Source organism: Ornithodoros turicata, chromosome 3 (genome assembly GCF_037126465.1).
Source record: "Ornithodoros turicata isolate Travis chromosome 3, ASM3712646v1, whole genome shotgun sequence".
Lineage (NCBI taxonomy): Eukaryota > Metazoa > Arthropoda > Arachnida > Ixodida > Argasidae > Ornithodoros > Ornithodoros turicata.
The window spans coordinates 91,630,096-91,649,547 of record NC_088203.1 but is presented as its reverse complement, the minus strand read 5'-3'; the positions used below and the strand labels follow the sequence as shown (position 1 = coordinate 91,649,547).

The window sequence follows — 19,452 nt, the reverse complement described above, 5'->3', positions numbered from 1 at the left end:
GTATTTGGTGCTTGTCAGTGTTGGCCCATGTGACCATGTGAACGTGTCCTTAATGTAATGTGTAGCCAAAAGCTCTCTGGATAGCTATCTTTTCCATCGGACCATCCTAAGACATTCATTCGTAACATACGGTTTGAGTGCGTGCGTGCGTGCTAACTTGAAGAACGACTTGAAATAAAGTCTTTGTCGGGTCTCTTGAGAAACAGAGGGAGAGAAGAATCGTAAATTGTGTATGTGTGCGTGTGTGTTTTTCTACCATTAATCGCAAACGACGCAACGGACGAAACCCGTTTTTTTTTTGTGTGTGTTGGTGTCAAGGAAACGCCATCTTTTAGAAAGAGTTTTCGCGGGGAGAAACTATTTGCACTTTAGTATCTGGTTAAAGCATTTTGAAAAAATTAGTCGCTTCATCCTCCTTATTTCAAGCTGACCTTCGCTTTAGCTTTGTGAAAATGTTGTGTCTCAAAGATTACGCCGAAAGATTACGTCTCTGTTGTGTCGGAAATGTACAAGTATAAGCCATGTTTTCCAGTATTATCTTACTGAGATGAATGTCTTCACATGCCTTTTTTTGTTTTTCCCTCTCTCTCTCTCTTTTGCCTTGTTGTGTTTGTCCAAACAGATTGCATATATTATTATTAGCATACTGTATTATATTTGCTTTGTATGCATAGCAGATTGTGTTATATTAATCCTTTCTTTTTTTTTTTAGAGCAAAGGGAAAATGCAAGGACATTATGTTCTGTTCTTTTTCTTTCCTATTGTGTTATAGAGTGCATTTCTACCGTATCATGGTGCGGTACTATGTATGATTTCGTCACCACTGTCACGAGACGTTGCGGATCCCAGGTGTGTTCAAGTTTCAGAGATGCATCTTGAGACGCACAGTTGCATCTTGATGCATCTGAAGATGCGCAGCTTTTTTTTCCTGGTGTCACCGCCATCTTGTAGATGGAAAGAGAAGCAATCAAAAATTTAAAACAATACGTCAGGCCGTTCATCTTTTCGAAACAGGATCTTGCATGCATCATGAGGCTCTATCGCTTCTCTCCGTTACAGAACGAAAAAACATGAAGAAGAAAGCAACGTATATATATATATATATGTTTTACGCAATCTTATCAACATCGTGTCGCTTCGCGCGTGAATCACTATTTGCTTTCCATCGTTGCGAGCAATATTTTTTCTACTCTTAGTCCACAGGGAGTACCATTTACCGACCCGTTCGGACCCACGGGCATGTTTAGAGCTGTGCAGAGATGGTGATTGAAATAAAGAAAAAGGTGCGTGCTGCGTGAACACATAACAAGGAGAATATGAAGAATATGGTGTACATGATTGAAATTGGAATTCGATCGTGTGGACGAGACAGAGGAAAGGAGACGGGCGTTTGGTGCCTGTGCCTCCTCTCCTCTGTCTTGTCCGCATGCTCTAACTCCAATTTCAATAAGAAGGCTAATGTGAGACGCTGAATGTCGAGCATTTTGGAAGAGGCATGTAGCGCTTTCATTTGTGCTCTCAAATGTGTACTCTTATACTAGAACACGATACTTAATTACGAGACCACCAGCTCCCGTGGCATAGTGGTTAGGATGATCGCTTTCCGCGCCGAGACTGGGAGGGGACACGGGTTCGAATCCTGTCACCGGCTGTGCTGTCTGAGGTTTTCCCTGGGTTTTCCGAAGACTTTCTAGACGAATGTCGGCACAGTTCCCCCTGAAGTCGGCCCCGGACGCATACTAACACCCCTGTCACCCCCACTCCTTCCTGGTGTCCTCTCTCCATCTGTCCACGTCTGTACGCCGCTCATAGCCACAGTTGCTTCGCGGAGCTAACAAGGAAATAAAAAATAATAATTACGAGACCTCACTTTGTGGCAGTCTTCGTTGTCAACTGGTGTGAGTGACTCGTTTTAGCAAGCTTCGAACACGTTTGCGTACCACTTCATTTGTGTTCACTCTCAACCTTGCTCGTTAAATTGTTCAACCTATCACCTTGATCAGGACTCAACAAATAGTAACTTATTTATTTAGGGTATGGATATTCTAATCACCAGCCAGTCCGTATGATTGGGCTTCCATCTTGATGCTAACACATATATTCTACTCGTTAATAATATATGGCAGCAGTATTATATCACGTATAAATAAATTTTCTGTACACGAAAGTCGGGTGAATATATATTTTCTTTAGCGTTGTATATTCGACTGTGCATTGTACATATCATCAGTCATTGGTTCACATCTGCGTAGCATGTAAATAAATTATCCGTACATTATGAACGAATAAAAAGTTTTTACATATTTATTACGATTATATTCATCTTCTATCGAAGTTTCGAATGGTATCTCTGTGTAGGCGTCCCTATCTTCGTGATATGCTGTTCGTGCATAAGATTGCATGGTATCCTTAATGAACAACCTTCCCTGTTGCCTGCTGTTAGATTTCATGTTTCTTATAGACGATGCAGATAACGTAATTTATCCTCTGGTACATATCGAATTATATTCTCCGCATACAGCGTCTTTATAATAATTTGAGATGTCGCGGCGTAGAAACAACTTATGACTTCTTTTATGTATATTCGTACAAGGCCCGCTCGTTTAATACGTTTTATTATCATATTCGTTAGGTTTCCTGAGTTGAGTTGAGAAGAAAGCTTTTAGGTACATGTGTTCCTTGTACTTGATGTGCACGGCGTGTAGGCGGCTGCTGTTCGCGGACCCGAAAAATAAAATACAATAAAGTCACAGGGCCCCCGTCATTCTTGAAACGCGATGCAGTCAGGCATTGAGCATTGTGCTCAGTCCGCCCTCTTCTTACTATGTGTCCCGTGATCAATAGAGTCCCTCATGTATAGCTGCTTCGACATGATGTTCCCTATAGAGGCCCGCTGCTAGAGGCCATAAGACAGAGGAAACTGTTTCGCCTAACTGCCCCCAGTGCGGCGCAGCCGAGGACACGCTGTGAGAGGGTTAGGGACGGGCCGAGGTAGGAACGTTAGGAATACGGCTTTATTTGGGTAACATATACTGCAACACATGAGATGCACACCCGATCGGCTCGGCGTGCGACATCGAAGAGCCCAAACAAAGGCTCGTCAGAGCGATACAAAAGCATGTGACATAGAGGGCGCCGGTTACCGGCAGTTATCTCACATCCCACCCCCTTTTTGACGATATATTCCTTGTTGACAGTAAAAAAACTACAGAGTCTCTACAGCATAGTCCATCAGGTGTCGAGGTGGCCGACGCTGGCGCTGTGGACGTTGGCTTGTGGATTCCTCTGTAGGGAAGCTGTCGGTGGGTTGTCCTGTTGTGGGTGTATCTTCAACTGGCTCAGCAGCTGGTAAGGTGGAGACCTGCGGTGTTGATTCTTCCACTACGGGTGATGCTGTTGGGGTTTGAGTATCAGCATCCACCAGATATGGTGCCACGTATGGGGGCACAAATGGCTTTAGTTGAGATGCGTGAACAGTTCGTTGATCACGTTGGGAGGGCTGACTGGTGCCAGTTATTCGCTGAACTACAAACGTGACTGGCGTCTTTTGCTCGGTGATTCGATATGGGCCCTTAAACCTTGGTGCTAGTTTTTCCGCTCCGTGAAGCACAGGTTCCTGGCGGCGCACCCAGACCACTTGGCCCGGTTCGAAGTTGTGGTTGCGATGCGTGGTATCATACAGCCTTTTCCTGGCTGCTTGCGCATTTTCGCTGTTGTGGGCTGCTTGGGAACGATTTTCAACCATGTTCAGTATGCGCCCTTGCAATGTTGTCTGACTATACGGGCGGTGTTTTTGTCGCGGAAGCTTTGGGACGTAACCAAAGAGAAGATGAAAGGGGGAAAACTGAGAACTGGCATTGTAGGATGTATTAATAGCCAACGCGACTTCAAAGAGCTTCTTGGGCCACTGATCTGGTTGGTCACTACATGCCTTGCGCAGCGCGGCTACAAGAGTTCCGTTGCTACGTTCCACCATACCATTGCTGGCAGCGCGGTATGCTACAGAATAGTGAGCCTGAACACCGTGTAGGCTTAGGAACTGTTGGTACTGATGTGACTCAAATCCTGCGGCATGGTCAGAAAGGATGTGGTCGGGGCAGCCAAAGCGGTAGAAGATGGACTGGAGATGACTGATGACTTCTTTGGTTGATGTCGACGTGACAGCTGCAGGCACAATGTACCGTGTTGCGAAATCAATAACATTTAAAATATACTTGTAGGTCTGTGTTGGTGGCATTGTGACATGGTCGAGTGCCAAGATACTGAAAGGAGTGTCGCTCACTGGCATAGAACACATTTTGCCAACTGACTTGGTCGTGGCGCGATTGTTTTGTTGGCAGGTTTGGCACGCTGTTACGTACGTTGACACAGATGATGCCAGCTGGGCCCACCAGTATCGTTCGCGAACTTTGGCCAAGGTACGAGCACTGTCCATATGTCCACTCCCATCGTGCACAAGTTCAAGGACTGCTTGACGGGCTTTCGCAGGGACGACAATAGCATTGTTGCCAGAGAGGGAACGACGGTACAGGATGTCGTCAATGACAACGAAGTCTTGTTGAAGACGATCGTCAGTGGCGAGATTGCGCCGAATGTCAGAACACTGGTCATCTGCACGCTGCATGAGCGATAGTGTGGTGGTCGGCGACACGATGGCATAAGACAGGCGAGAAAGCATGTCAGGGACTGTATTGTGACGACCAGGGCGATGCGCGACGGTAAATTCGAATTCTGTCAGATCAAGAAGAATTGTGTTGAATCTGCGAGATGGTTTGTTGTTGGTTGTCAGACAAGCTACCGTCCAATTGTCAGTCAGTAAGCGGAATTTGTGACCCATGAGGTAGTGACGAAATTTTATCGTGACCGCCCAATGGACGCCGATAGCCTCCCACACGTTACTGTGTTGTTTCTTTTCTTCCGTTGTCAATGCGCGGCTTGCATACTCAATGACAACCTCTCTTGTGTCTTGGGTCTGGGACAGGACTGCTCCGATGGCGACGGCGGATGCGTCAGTTGCGACTGTAGTGGCGGCTGATTGTCGGAAGTGTCCAAGTAAAGGTGGAGACGTCAGTGCTGTGCGAAGGGCTTCGAATGACGACTCGCATTCAGGTGTCCACTCGAAATTTCCTGTGCGGACTAGGGCTTGCAGAGGGGCAGCAGTTTTCGAAAAGTCACGAATAAATCGGCGATAAAAATTTGCTGCTTGGAGCCAAGACCATAGTTCCTTTGGCGTAGTTGGTTTAGGAATCTTGAGCAAGGCTTCTACCTTTTGTGGGTCAGGTTGTTTGCCTGAACGAGACAAAACAAATCCAAGGAACTTGATCGATTCCATGCCGAATCGGCATTTGTCCAGAGACACCTTCAACCCACTGGTCTGTAGCAGGCCAAGAACTTCGTCCAAAAGTTCAACAAACTCTGCAAAAGTAGTGGCGAAGAGCAAGATGTCATCAAGGTAAGTTCGGACGCCACATTTAGGGTGCCGAAGTTTGAGCTGAGAAAAAATGTCATTCATGGCTTTCTGGAATGTTGCTGGGGCATTTTTGAGCCCAAAGGGCATTCGTGTCCATTGATAGGTGCCAGAGTGAGTCACGAATGATGTTTTTGGCTGGTCACAAGCACGGACACGAATCTGCCAATAGGCAAACCTCAAATCAAGGGCAGCGAAGATAGAACAGCCTCCAATGTCATCCATTATGTCATCAGCCCTGGGCAGGGGTTGGACGACAGTCTCTGTCATTCTGTTGAGAGGGATGTAGTTCACACATAAACGTTTCTTATTGTTTCGCGACACGACAACCACAGGAAAGGCCCATGGACTCGAAGACGGCACAACGATGTTCTTTTCGATGAGTTCACTGACTTGCGACTCAATGAACTGTCTGTCATCAAGCGTGTAACGATATGGCTGGTGGCTGTATGGTGTACTCCCAGGGATGAGGTTAATTTCATGCTCTACACCTTCATAGAGTCCCAGGTCTTGGGAGTCAGTAGAGAAGAGGTCCTTATGGCACCGCAGGACCCTTACAACTTGTTGTTTCTCTTCTGGAGAGAGTTGCGGGCCTAATGCAACGTTTTGGAGGAGCGGCTCCACAGAACATGGTAAAGTCCCGTTGCTGAGTGAAGTGGAGTCACTTAATGTTGTGCACGAGACCTGAAGCATACAGTAAGGCTTGATGTCAGTCACTTCAAGGACAGACCAAGGCGGTTGGGCGTCTGAGGGCAGAAGTTCAGTCTGAAGAGAATCCGCAAGACATGGTGGGCTGACACACTTTGACAATGCGGACCCTAAAAGCAAGACGGCGTTTGACATCCTTGGCATGATCTTTTCTTTACACTGAATCGTAATCCTGCGCTCGGGCACGTGGAGCTCGGTTGGCCTGGGAGGCTTTACGTGAAGTTCAGCGTGGGCGGCTTCAAGCCAGTCTTCACCTAGAATTAGAGGCAGGGTGTTGTTGACTATGACTGCAGCCTCTACTACACCAGAGATGTCTCCAACAGAAATACGAGCACATAGTGCCCCGGCTGGTGTTACGACACCTCCGCCCACGACAAGCAGGGGAGCTTTGGTCCAGGGTAAAATCTGTGTAGACTTCACAATCTCAGAGGAGAGGACTGTAACTTTTGACCCACTGTCTGGGAAGGCGTCAATGTTACCGAGTCCCGAAACATGAGCTTGTACCACTGAGCACTGGACCTTGGATCCATCAGCGTAGTCTGGGGAAGACGCGTGACACGACAGGCTAGGTGTCACACCTGGGGTCACTTTAGATGAGCTCTGTGTGGAGGTACGCTGTGGTCGTGGCTCTGGGCAACGAGATGCGAGATGTCCAGTCTGACGGCAATTGTAGCAGACAGCATCCTCTAACTTCTGTCCTGGCCGATAGGCAGGTGCACCATGCTTGGCACCAATGGCTAGATATCTGGTTGCTTGTTCTTGCTGAGGCAGGGCTGATATACGGACAGGTGGTTTTTGAGAGTTCTGCTTAGGTTTGTGGGCTGATGATGGCGGAGCTTGGGGCTTGGTTGAAGCTTCTTTGTCTGTTTCTGAAGCTAGTGCATCTAAGCTGTCCCTTTTGCGAGGAGGTATGTGGCTGACGTTTCGATCGAGGTCACCAGCGGTCTTTAGAAGGTCAGCTAGCGACGCAGGTTGTTGCACTGTAATGGCAGCTTGAATCTGACGGTCGCTAATACCATGAACAACATAGTCAATCTTTTGCTTCTCTGTAAGAGGCACTGGACTTTGGCTCAGAAGTCTTAACTTGGCAAAAGTGTAATGCTGTAAGCTCTCGTCATGGTTCTGGGCACGTGTGAGGATTCGTTCCTGCCACTCAATGACGGAGAAGCTTTCGCTGAACTGAGCGATGAGAGCTGATTTCCAATCTGACCACGTTTTGCAGCTGGACCCAGTTATGGCATGCCAGTTAGCTGCCGTACCTTTCAATTTACTGATGCCAATGGCGTGAAGTGTGGCATCGTCCCACTGCGCAAGTTGCTGTGTTCTTTCAAGGTCGTGGATCCATGCCGAAACGCTAGTGCCCTTGTCGCCAGAAAATACAGCGATGGAGGTCGATAAATCCGGCAACGTTGTCACCTGTAGTCCCCGTTGCTGGCTGGTTGCCACTGACAGAAGGGCAATGCTTTGTTCTAGGAGGGCTTGCATCTGCTGCAATCTCGTGCTTTCGCTGGACGATCCTGCTGTTGTGTCAGGGACACCGTTCTGAAATCCGGGCGGCAATTGCGTTGGTGGAGGATCGGTGTTGTCTGAGGCAGCTTCGCGGTCGGCCGTAATAGCGGCGGTGAGCCGTTGGATTACTTCTTCCTTACTCCCGGTGGTTTCCAAGCTGCGACGTTCCAATTCGTCCCGAATGAATTCCACTCGTAGTTGTGAAAGTTCCTCTGGCGTGGCTTCGCTCCAATTTATGAAAGGCATGCTTGGGCTTTTTGGCGCGAAGGAGAACAAAGGCGGCAATATGGCGGCGAACTGAAGAACCTTTGCTACTTTTGCTTACGAACTTGGGTTGTCGTGGCTGGAGACTGTGGCGGCACACAGCATTTTGAGTTGACTGCGCCACTTGTGAGAGGGTTAGGGACGGGCCGAGGTAGGAACGTTAGGAATACGGCTTTATTTGGGTAACATATACTGCAACACATGAGATGCACACCCGATCGGCTCGGCGTGCGACATCGAAGAGCCCAAACAAAGGCTCGTCAGAGCGATACAAAAGCATGTGACATAGAGGGCGCCGGTTACCGGCAGTTATCTCACAACGCAACATATCCTAACGTCTCTGTGAGTGGCGTACGCTGTCGCTTACAGTCGCCTTCGACGTTCGCTCGCGACACTCGATAGCCGTTCGTTCAGTATTGAGACGGTTTTGAGCGCTTGGCCCCCGCTTCTTACGTTTGAGTTGTTTTTCCTCGTCATTTTTTTTTGTTTTTTTTCGTACATGCAACTAATCAGCGTCCCTCACGCACAAATATCTTTCTTCACGTATTCTTACTGCGATTTATACGTCACCGTACCTTACCTATACGTCACCGTACTTTCCCCCTTTTTTTTCTGTGTTTTCAAGATTTCAGGGAGTTTCACCGCCAGGGGCGATACTCTAGCCTAATTGCTGGTGGTAATGTGTCAAATGAAATAATGAGTAGCCTCACAGTGAAGACCGAAGTCCTACGGTGTCCAAAAAGGTCAGAAGAGCTTTGAGGGCCCACCATTTGTTTGCTGGATTTGACCATGGACCAAGCAATACCGACAAAGTGAGGGGGGCGAGAGTCCAGCTGAGGAAGAGACCCTGAAAGTGCGGTTAGGGAAGGTTGGTAATGCGGGCAATGAAGGAGGATGTGTTCTAGACCTTCGAGGGTCACCGCAGTGACGGCATCTATAGGAGAGTCAACCTGTCTCAAGCGGTAACGCAGCTGGGCTGTAAAAGCCACATTGAGTCGCGTCCGATGAATTAATGCAGCGTCTTGACGATAGGTGTTTTCGTGGCATCCGGAAAGCGAGCGTTGGATCAACTCTTCTAAGCATAGATGGGGGGAGAATGTCATTTGTTCATTGGCGGCAAGCCAGGGCTGCTATTAGACATCGAAGAATGGACGTCGCAGTCCTACCCTGCGGCACTTGTAGCATGTCGCCACACTGCTCAGACAAACCCTACGTGTAACATCACGGCACAATTATTATTATTCAGAATAGAACGACGGTCTCCTCTCAGCAAAAAGAAAGAAAGAGGAACTCATATGTCGAAATTCATGTCACATATCGTGAAGCTTACTATCATGGCGGCCTTCTCAATCTTCAATTCAATTCAATTTATTGGCACCCAAAACTCCCTGTAGAGGGCGTTACATGGGTGGAGTGGGGTTCTCGTTCGGTCATGGTGAGCCATGCACCGATGATTTTCATCATGGACGCAGCAGGTCTTTGTTCATCTTCAACAGACTTCTTGAAGATCTGTCCTTGGTTTGGATCACTTACAGCAGTAAAGGAGTACGTAGATATCGTCCTTTGGTACTTTGCCATTGCGATCTTGATCTTGAAGTTATGCGCATTCGTGAAGGGGGACTCCATGCAGAGCCCCGATCCTCCTACTATGGAGAGAAGTACTAACCCCGCGCCATATGCTAACTTATTGCTTATGTATCACAGACCGTAAGGCTTCAGCCATCGGCATGCACTCTTCCACAAAACGTAATGATGAACGAATGAATCAGCCAATCAAGGATAGGGCCCTGCACATGCACGGATCCCCGACCCGGCCCGCGGGCCGGGCTCGGCTTGTTATTGGCTGCGTGCTCCAAGCAGGGCCGAGCTCAGGCCGACAAAATACGCTGGCACCGCGGGCCGACAGACATGTTTCCGAGAGACAGGCTCGGCCGGGTCACGCAGTTAATTCCACACAATGGAGGACTATTGGTTCATATCATCACGCGCCTGCGTCATTCCTGTGCATATATTTGCAAAGACAAGCACACTGCATTATGCGTATGATTCGACGCTCTAGAACATTCTCAAAGCCACTTCACATTGCTCCTCACTCCTCACGTATTTCACAATCACTTTCGCAAAGCTTGGTGAGAGGGGTAGGGACTGGGAGAAGGAGTTTGTCGACAGCATCCTCTACCTACGCAAAAACTTGATAGTGTAACGTTCTGGATTTAATTTGGTCTCGTGCTGTTAAGGTGTTAAACCGCCAGCACCTGTATGTTTGTGGCCCTGTCTTCTTATAGATTTACTTATAAATTTGTTTCATAAGCGCCAGAAACGCGGACATCACGGCTGGAAATACTAGGCCGGGATCTACTCGTCGAGTAACCGAGCCAGGCCGGGCTCTATTCGCTTGGACGCCGGGCCGGGCCGCATAAAAATATCAAGGTCCGGGCCTGGGTGGCGGCTGAAACGTGACGAATTACTCATGGAACGATCGTGCATTCTCATCATAGAGTGATTTTTCGGTCTTTGGTTTACTCCTGCTCCTCTCATATTAACCTCTTTGAAGTGGGGCACGATCCTGTGGCTACCACGAGGAAACATCCCATATCATCATCACTTTTTCATCATTTATTGTTGTTTGGTTTGCTTGTTATATGAGCCGACACATAACGAAGAAGAAAAAGGAAAAAGCTGGCTATGCCACACAGTATGGATCACGCATTCATAAAGAAAATGCTTGTGAGTGACGCCCTCTAGCGCTGAGGGAGTCCCGTTCCGCGTAGTTGGTCCCTAGCGACTCAGGGGCTTGTTGTTCATAAATGATGCTGAACCCAATGATCTCGTTGCTTTCCTCCTTTTTTTTCCCCCTTTGTTCTTCTGTTTCCTCCGGTCGTGACATCGACACCATACTGGTTTGACCCTTTGCAAAAAATGATGGGACAACGTTTCAGGAAGAAAGACATCGGAGAAAAGCCGGGGAAACCAGGATGTTGCGCTCTCCAGTAGTGCGCGGGTGCAGCGCAGGCTGTTAAGTCGAGTGCACCACCACCACCACCAACAACAACAACAACAACAGCAACCACAACAACATATAAATCATGACTATGATATTGGGTGATCCAGCGCTGAAGAGCTATACACTACTCGATTACATGCGAAACATTAGATGTTAGATATGAGTATTGTTAAAGTTATGCGCAAGCACAGCAACTGAGCTGTCGTCCACTGGCTGCGCTTCGCTGCTCAAAAGGAAGACGGCGAGATATAAGGTGGTGGTGGTGGTGGTGGTGCAGAAAGGGCTCGCACAGGGGGGTGGGCAACGGCACGACTGACGCCCTAGGGGAATGTGCGTCCTGGGCCCACTTCTAAGGGAACTGTGCCGACATATATCTGAAAGCGTCTGAGGAAAACCCAGGAAAAACACCAGACAGCACAGCCGGCACCAGGATTCGAACTCGGGTACCTCCCAGTCTCGACGTGACATGGCCAGCACGCCGACGAGATATAAGGTGCTGGTGGTGGTGATATTAAAACAAAAACACATAGACGAATGGAGCACCAATGGTTAATAGAGTACACCGTATGACACTACAGTATTTGGCGCAAACCGGTAGACACGAGGAACTCCAAGAACTTTAAAGACATCGACGGGGCTGTTGCACGTGGTTCTTGACATGGGCCAATAGGTTTACTTTATTCTACTAATTTACTAACTAACTAACTAGGTTGAATGCCTGTCTGTCAGCAGCACTGAACTGAGCACAGCGTGGCCTCCTCTCCGTTTCGTAGAACTAACCTTCTATTAGGACGTGCATAATGTTCGCCACGACGCCACATTTGGAGTATGCTGCTGTCACAGTATCCGGTCCGGTACATGAATTGGGGAGTGAAGACTACATTTACACGAAGCCTGTGTAGGTGGGACGTAAAATAGCGTGGTAATCGGTCTGGGACCGAGAAGAACAAATTTGTCGAGTGCATCAGTAATCAATACATGGTTCAGATATCTGCGGTAAAGCCTTGTCAAGGACTAAAGAAGAGCGTAACTTTTACAGTACGGGAGGAAGCATTTGCTTGCAATTCGTAGAATAAAGAAACCTTCTAGTGAGTCTGAGGTAAACACAGTTGACCTCAGTACCCTTGCTAGAAGTCGGCGTTTTCTTAGAAATTCATTCAGTAGCATCCCCATTTTTTTTCTTTCAATCATCATCATCATCATTCAGTAGCCTATCACACCACATGAACATTAGAACCAATCATTGGATCATCCAGGTCAAAACTCACCATTAGACCTCAACTTCTTACTCTATCGTTGGTCATGAACTCCGAAACCCAACCTTCGACTTCAAACTTAACATCATACCGCAGCAAGTGATTCAACAGTACTGACTTTGGTTGATCAGCTTGTAGCGTATCCGCCTACTCATCTAAAGGTTGTGGGTTCTACCCTAACCGAGTGCTCCAGCAACTTGGTGGCAACGTTTTGGAATCCATCAGGATTCCATCATCAGAATGACGTGCTGGCGCCTGCCCGTGCACGTCACTCTGATGTTGGAATACGGATGGATTTCGAAACGTCATTTTTTAATCTGTTTTTACTCGTTGTGTATGCCAGTGTGAAACAAATGGAACAACTATGTCTAAGTTGTTATGAAAGTTGTTATGTTGAGTATGTTATGATACTGCCTCTCACATCGCTTCCTGTGGTTGCCATTTGTCCTCGTCACTAACACTCCCAGTTACGTTATGCGAAATCTTCAACAGCAACAACGAATAAATCGTGTGTATGACATGGCGTGATTCACCACTGGAGAGCAGTACACTACCCCATTACAAGCGAAACATTATATGTTCGATATGAGAATGAAGTTAAAGTTATGCGTACAACAATTGAGCTGTCCTCCACTGGCCGTGTTACGGCGCAAAAAGGAAGGTGAAGAGAAACACACACACATGAGAGAGGCACCAATGGTCATTGAGATACAGAGTACAGCGTCTGGAGCAAACCGGTAGACAAGGGGAACTCCAAGAACATCAGAAGACATCGACGGTGTTGCACGTGGCTTTGACATGGGCCAGGTTTAATGCCTGTTTGCTAGCAGTATACTCAGCAGCGAAATTTTCAATCATCCGCTTTAGTTTACATGTTGCGTGCTGTTGGGTTGACTAGACTTCAACTAACCAATTCGCAAATTCCGAAATGCAATTTTTGGAATAAGGGATCGGGAAATGAAATACCACTGGAATAAGTTTGAACTTTTTTGTCAACTGTCACACAACGGATTTACGTTGGAGGTGTAAAATTTCCGCAACGGATTATGACCTGCTCGAAATATTGTAAAAGAAGGAACTGCAAAGCATCGGAAACCAGTGAAGGTCTGCGTTTTTACGTCCAAGTGTCCATTCCAATTCAGTAGTTTATCTATCTTTCGATATTGGACTCAAAATTTGTTACACCAATGAAAAATAAGGAACCTTGTGACGCTGACACATATGTCATACGGTGGACACTTTATTGGTGCGCGTTAATAGTAGTAATAATAGGTTGCTTAATTAGTTTTATTTTTCATTTTACGCCACGAGACAACTACGCTCAAAAGACAGAATTTCGCTGCATAACAAGCTCGAGAACCAAACGTTATTCAGAATGGTATCGTTTTCTCTTTCCTGGCTTGTTGAAGATATAGGAAGCGTGCGCCGTTTTTGTGTCAACATTGATGCACGTTAATTAAAGAGGCGTAGAGTTCCTATATCCAACAAATCAGGAAAGACTAACCGATATCGTTCTAAATGGCGTTTGGTTCTGAGCCGAAAGTGAATGACCATGCTTGTTCCAAATCCTTAAAACGGAACTTCACCACATAACACGCTGAGGGCTAACCTCAATTGAATGATGGCGGGTGAAGTCTAACCACTGCACAGAATTATACCGTAATTGTTCCTTACTTGTGGAGAAGAGTGCGGGACGTACGCCATTTTTTTTCTTTTTTTTTACAAATAACATAACTCCATAGTGTCACAAAAAAGTGTACCCCTACAGCGTTTTCAACAAATCAGGGGACAGAACGATGTCATTCTCGATGACGGTCGACTAGGAACGCGTCACGCAGTGAGGTTTTGTTTTAAGAGTGTAGGGTTTCGAACAACTTAAAGCATATTGGATCGCATGCTACAAGTGTCTATACGCTTATTTCTCTCTCGTTCGCTATTTTTTTTTTTCGTCGCTGAGCGAAAGTTTTGAGACTAAAACATAATAGAGAGTTTTAGCGCATCGTACGCTATCGCTTTTGCGTACGTAAGGGATAGCGGAGTGGTTCCGCGCAATGCGTGAAGCTCTATTTATGTTTTGCGCGTGCGCAGAACCCCCAACGCTAACCCTTAAGTACGTAAAGGCAACAGCGTACGACGCACTAAAACTCACTATTAACACCTTTATCCCAGTCGGCTCCCATTGTCTTATCATATGGTGGCCTATCATTGACCCATGTTCATTAAGGTGGTGGAATGTGCAGCGAGTCCATACAGCATAATAGCTTCAACAGCGCGTAGATGAAATCGCTACTATTTCCCCGCATGGTAATGACCAGGATGGTCCAACCTGATCGGTTAATGACGCGGCGATGTTGTGGAAGACATATGCGGAAGAGGGAGATTCGAGATATACCCGTTTCATCGACAATACCGGCTGATCGCGCGGGCAATCCTGATGCGTGCTTTGTGGTCGCACGGTAGCTGATCCCATTTCTGTCTCTGTCTCTACAGCGTTGGCCGCCACAATGCGACCAGAAGATATCGAAGAAACTTCATAGTTTCCGATTCTCCCAGTGTAGGCGACGTCTCAGCGAACTCTGGCAACAGGGGCAACAGCGGGAGCACCTTTCGGGTCTCCGCTCTCCGCCTCACGTTGAAAGACCTGCTGCTGCAGTTGTGGGGAGACAGGAATTTACCTTCCAAGAGCAATGCTGCCAGACTCCTTGGAACATTGCACGCCTTATAACGCCATACTTATCGGAGCTGGAAATTAATTTGATGACACTTCCTCGCCCCCATACAGAAACAATATTTTGGGAGAGAGTACAGATGTAGGTCATGTGGATTGCAACGGCACAAATTCCGTACAATTCTGAAGACACGAGATTTAAGTCTCAATTAAAATATCAATCTCACAATGGGCGTAACATTTCTCCATCACTTGAAAGACGTTGTCGTTTGAGCTCTTTTAAGGGCTAAACGCATGGAGCGTTTTCCCGACGTTTTCAGGACGCGCGCGCGCTCGGCGTGCGTGTGACCTCGTAAAAACCAGTTTCTCAACGCGCGCGGAGGGCGTACGCCGGAATCTGTCGACTACAGATATTCGCGCGCGTCTGGGCCGTTTTCCGAGAAGTAGACAGAACCATGGCCGTCGTGCGGCAGACAAGGTGGCGTATGAGCAGCTCGCATAAATTTTTGGGACATTATCCATCACACTAAATTTACGTGAACATTTTAATGGTATCTGGAATGAAGGAACGCAGGAACCACAGGAAAGAAGAGCATCTGCACGTTCTAACAGATATTTGTGGTCGACGAATATAGCAACAGTGGCGCGCGTCACTCGCTCCGTACGCGTCCCATGCGTTTCGGGTGGTCGCCTCGCTGGCGTTTCTTCGCCGCGTGTGCAAGGCCATGGCGTACGCGCGACGTTTTGACGCTGAGAAAACGTCCAATGCGTTTCGCCCTTTAATTATTTCTTGTTTCTTCTTTTTTTCTTTTTTTTTTTTTTTGCTATCAGTTTTGCCAGGCTCTACCTCCGTGACTCGCGAAAACGAACAGGCTAAAAACGCGTGCGTATTGCGAGCAGTGTGCGTCGCACTTTTTCCACGTCATCCACGATTTACACCGAACGCCAGAGGCAAACTTCGTGACGCAAACGGCCTGAAATCTGCCGATACTTTCAAAGCTGTTTTGTGTCAACAACCCTCGAGTGAGATACGAAGGGAGTTTAAACGAGGAGCAAAAACTCGATTGCCAGAGGCAGCTTGGGAGCACGCTAATTGGGATAATGATCTGGCTGAATGCAGATGAACGAGGAGAGCTTAGAATAAACGGCGAAAGAGGTGGCGAAACCTTGCGCGTGGCGTTGATCAGCACGAATCGGCGTTCACCCAAAAGGAAACAGCTATTACAATTGGGGACGGGCAATACTGTTTCCGTCGAGATTGTATCTTACAGAACCTGGTTTAATGGTACAGCAGGACATGGCATATAATGAACTGTTCGATATTTGGCCTAGCAAACCGTGACGAAATGAGCCGGCTTAGCTCGTTTATCTAAAGAAATTTAAAAAAATAAGAAAGAGGGCGTAATACCCACTGGAGATACTTGGGCAATTGAAAAAAGAAGTTGTCCTTGTACCCACGGGGGATAATAAAACAAGGACAACTTATTTTTCAATTGCCCAAGTAATGGCGTGAGGGCTTTTCAAACGTCGATATATCGATATTTCTTTTAAAGATACCGATATATCGATAAAATATCGATATATACAGGATGTTTAAAAAAACGTGTCATTCGGATTTTATAAAAAAACGGGGCGATGGAAAAATACGGGGTAAACGCCACTTGTGTGGCAATTAAATTTGCCATCTTGCAAAAATATTCTCATTTGATTTTAATTAAAATAAATTGAATTTCTTTAATTGAACTCCAAAATTTCCCAAGTCAACCTAACGCTTTTTTTACAGAATTAGAGAGCCCGTAGCGAACTTTGTCAGATCCACCAGGAAATCCGCTCGATATTGCAAATGGAACTGCCCAAAAAAAGTCCCGAAGTTGAGGCTTCAGAGTTTTGGGTATTCAGCAGCGCACCAAATCAGTCGCAAAGATGCGCGGAGGGCAGGACATGCTCCTGCCCCCATGAAACTAGAACAGTTTATCGCCGGACCAGCGTGCAGCACAAGACGCGCCGATAACAAGGCAGGTGACATTCCACCATACGTTGATAAGCGGCAAACAAAAATGATTCCGCCTTTTTTTTTTTTTCCCCCGCCCTGTGTTTTTTCGACCTTCTATCTTTCATGGGGGCAGAAGCATGTCCTCCTCTTCACGAATCTTTGCGCCTGATTGGGTGCGCCGTTGAATACCCGGAAGTTTGAAGCCTCAATTTCGGGACTTTTTTTTTTTTTGCAGTTCCATTTGCAACATCGAGCGGATTTCTTAGTGGATCTGACTAAGTTCGCTACGGGCTCTCTAATTCTGTAAAAAAAAAAAAAAAAAACGTCAGGTTGACTTGGGAAATTTTGAAGTTCAATTAAAGATATTCGATTTATTTAATTAAAATCAAATCAAAATATTTTTTCAAGGTGGCAAATTCAGTCGCCACACAAGTGCCGTTTACCCGGTATTTTTCCGTCGCCCCGTTTTTTTATAAAGTCCGAATGACACGTTTTTTGAAACACAGGGTCTTTCACCTAAGGTGATAAAAAATTATAACTGGTGACGTGCTCGCCGGAGGATTGTGGGACTTTCGGCATTTACCTTCTGGAAACTTTTGCCATCATTGAGGAAGGCTTTCGACAATTTTTAATTGCGGTAAATTTATTTTTTTCAATTGTCCTTTGAAAATTGCCAATTGCTCGCTTCTTTTTTTACAGAAATATGATGTCCTCCACGGATAACCGCAGACCCAAAAAAAAAAACTATGCACAGTACCGAGACAGAAACAGTTTGAAAAAAATTAGTAAAAATCACGCTTTAGCCCCGCCTGCTTGATTTCCGCAGAGAAGCGCGATCGAAATCTGCGTCTAGACGAGAAAGTGTCCCCACCTTCATTTGTCTTGGCTTCTTTGTGATAAGACGGTTGTTTTGTTTTCTTTGTGATAAGTCGGTTGTCACCAGCATCAAGGTCAACGCGGCGCAAAGAAAGGTAAAGCAAGAGTAGGGAACACTTCCTCCTCTCTCTGCAAATACCGTGTGCTTTTCTTTGCGACAATCAAGCATGCGGCACTAAAGCCGAATTTTTACTGATTTTTTAGACTATTTTATTTAGACTATTTATTATAGATTTTTTTGTTGCGATACTGTGCATACTTTCGCTTGGGTGTGTAGTTATCCGTGGAGGACTTCATATTTCTGTTTAAAAAAACTTAGGTTCGCTTGGCAATTTTCAAAGTTCAATTGAAAAACATAAATTTCCCGGAATTAAAAATTGTCCAAAGCCTTCCTCAATGGGGGCAAAAGTTTCCAGAAGGTAATTGCCGAAAGTCCGACAATCCTCCGGTAGCCGAGTACGTAGCCATTTAGAATTTTTTTATCACCTTAGGTGAAACACCCTGTATATATAAAATTCGATCGTGCACTCCCAGCCGAGGACAGCTGTTTCACTCTACTTGGAGCTCCTCAGCCCGGCGCAGGGAAGTGACACGATCTTGGGTCGGCGCTAACAGTGTGTCTCGACCAGACATCAATGTTTCATGGTGACGTTACGTGAACAACGCGACGTGACGTTAAACGTGACGTTGATAAAAACATATAGCTGAGCTTTGGGAAAAAGATAAATGGACGGAACACGGGAACGAACAGCACAACACAAGACGCTTGTTCGTTATGTTATTTTTTTTTTTTTTTACCCAAACTCGTGGACGTTGCCAACTTGGAAAGATTGAAAAATCATGCCTTAGGCACCCCGAGACTTGTGCTGTGTTCCTCTGTTCGTGCATTCCACCCTCATAAGAGTTACTTTCCAGTTGCAAACGTGAAATACAGATACATTTGCCGAAGGGGAACTACTATCGGGTACCACGATATCACTACTTGCTCAAGAATCGTGACGTAAATGTGCGAGTCATACTTCGGTCATCAGACTTCGATCCTTAACCTGAATGGGTTCATTATTTCATTCCCCATATCACCACCAGCATTGGGGTAGCGTATCGCTCCTGGCCATGATACTCCCATTCATCTTCTCAAAATAAAGTTGTTGTTCATACTTCCGTCAGCAAGGACAAAGACACGTGCTGTTGCAATACGACTAGAAACCTGACGATAAACTGTCGGTGAACACTGAGTCAAAGAACACCGAACATGAATGAAACAACCCACAAGGAATTCCGCACAATCTAACAGTACAACGAAACATAAACACCTTGCTATTGACCCGCATCTGATAACATCTGATACGTCCCAAGCAGCACAATGTACTGAAAGTCGAGTGCAATAGGGGTGGACGGTATGTCTTATCAATGTTGTTTAGTTTCACGAATCCCGTTCAAGGCCTTCCACCTACCCGTCCACCCCTATTGCACTCGACTTTCAGTACATTGTGCTGCTTGAGGTTAATTCATTACTAGAACCCTGAGATTGGAGGGAAAACGCAGACACGACAATACAAGACAACATCTCCACCAGATGTTGTGTCATATCTGCGTTTCTTCCCTAGTCTCGGGGTTCTACTAATGGATCACCGTAACCCAGAGGCGGATCCAGACCCTCGCTTTTCTGGGGGGAAGGGGGGCGGTTTCTTTGTCGAAGCCCTGAAC

At 46.5% G+C, this 19,452-nt stretch overlaps 2 protein-coding genes across 8 annotated transcripts in view; one reads left to right on the top strand and one right to left on the bottom strand.

The window, feature by feature from the left end:
• Positions 1-19,452, bottom strand: part of LOC135388830 (gonadotropin-releasing hormone II receptor-like) — a 774,956-nt gene that overhangs the window by 587,050 nt on the left and 168,454 nt on the right. The window contains exon 1 of one of the 7 annotated variants that reach the window (XM_064618674.1): positions 11,733-11,782. The exons of the other annotated variants lie outside the window; for them this stretch is intronic. The gene's annotated coding sequence lies outside the window, so the exon portion shown is untranslated. Of the gene's footprint in view, positions 1-11,732; positions 11,783-19,452 lie in introns of those variants that run through there. 7 annotated transcript variants of the gene reach the window in all.
• The window catches only part of LOC135388833 (oxytocin receptor-like), a 104,193-nt gene that overhangs the window by 6,383 nt on the left and 78,358 nt on the right, over positions 1-19,452 (top strand). The gene's annotated exons all lie outside the window — the stretch shown is intronic.